We start from the raw sequence: 1,373 nt of genomic DNA, 5'->3' as shown, positions 1-1,373 counted from the left end.
ACAATGTATTCTATAATTAAAGGATCCCTGAATTGGACTGAAAAGAAAATTCACACATAAATGTTTGTGCAAGATGATATTTTAACATTCGTGTTGAGAAAAAATGCAGACTGCCAGTTAGATCTTAAATCTACACTTACATGTCCTTGGAAAAGCCCTCAGGAACCCAAGGAAAGGTTTCAGGCAAGGTGAAACCTAACTTCACATGCAGCAACGAATCTACTTAAAATCAGGCACACGTGGGAAAGAGAGTTAAGTGTCTCCATGAGGCAAATTGAGCATCGTATTGGTTTCACTTCAAAGACAAAGAGACTAAAGCAGAGAGATGTTAAGTAACTTTCTGTTGGGCACATGTGCATAAGTATACATTAGTGGTAAACCAAAGCTAGAACGCTCTGGTGTAATTTCTGTGGAAATAGATTTCTGCCTAGCTGTTTACAGCATCTTGAATATAAAACTAGTATCTTTTCTGGTGGTCTGTGTAGGACAGCTGGTCTGGCCCTTTAGCATGTTGTGGCTGATCTTATCAAATGTTCCACAGCAGGCACATGCTATTTGAAGTGATCGACTCTTCTGTGATTTTAAAAACCAATTGTTTGGTCTAAGAAAGACAGATAAAGAACACAAAATATGGTACTTCATTATTGGATCACAGCAAGCCTAATCACTGAAATGACTTGATTTGTTTTATAAGCTGTTCAATAGAACTTTCTATGTTGGTAGAACTTCCTTTACCTGCAATGTAGAATATAGAGGCTACCAGCTGCAATGGGCTATTGAGAGCTCTTGTAATCTAGCTAGTAATCTTTAAATTTAATTTAGCTTTCATTAATTTGATTTTAAATGGCAAGATGTAGCTTGTGACTCTCATTTTGTACAGCACAGATTTAGAACATTACATTAAGTGTTTCAGTGAGATAGAAAATTAAACAAACAATAAGGCTTCCTGGGTAATATTCCTCCCCTTTTTCCCATTTTCTGTATCTTTTTATTATTTTCTTTTACATATTTTTTCAGGTGTCATTTTTATGTTTTGCTAACAACAGGTGAAATACAGAGAACAGATGTGTATAGAATAGTCATTCAGTTTCCTAGATAGAGTATTGTCTTCAGAACCAGGCTAGGAAGACCCTTGCTCAGGATCCTTTTTGGACCACATGCCTTCACCATGTGGCACGGCATCAGAGGTTCCAAGAGAATGTGTTCACTGGAGCCCGGTTCTTCCTTCCCTTCTAAACCATGCCTCAGGTCCTCAAGACCCCATGATTCCCCGCCCAAATAGTCCTGATCCCATTTCCAGAGTCTTCCAGGTCTATATTTCTTGGAGTGGATGATGACTTAGGTACTTCTCAGTACACCTGGTGCTGACAACT

At 38.3% G+C, this 1,373-nt stretch overlaps 1 protein-coding gene across 1 annotated transcript in view; it reads right to left on the bottom strand.

The window, feature by feature from the left end:
- Positions 1-1,373, bottom strand: part of LOC105979617 (olfactory receptor 10S1) — a gene marked incomplete at its 5' end in the record, with an annotated part of 6,536 nt that overhangs the window by 623 nt on the left and 4,540 nt on the right. The gene's annotated exons all lie outside the window — the stretch shown is intronic.

Source organism: Echinops telfairi, unplaced genomic scaffold (genome assembly GCF_000313985.2).
Source record: "Echinops telfairi isolate 266 unplaced genomic scaffold, ASM31398v2 ScPeMD7_5167;HRSCAF=5991, whole genome shotgun sequence".
NCBI lineage: Eukaryota > Metazoa > Chordata > Mammalia > Afrosoricida > Tenrecidae > Echinops > Echinops telfairi.
The sequence above is the reverse complement of the archived record's forward strand: the minus strand, read 5'-3'. Positions and strand labels throughout refer to the sequence as shown.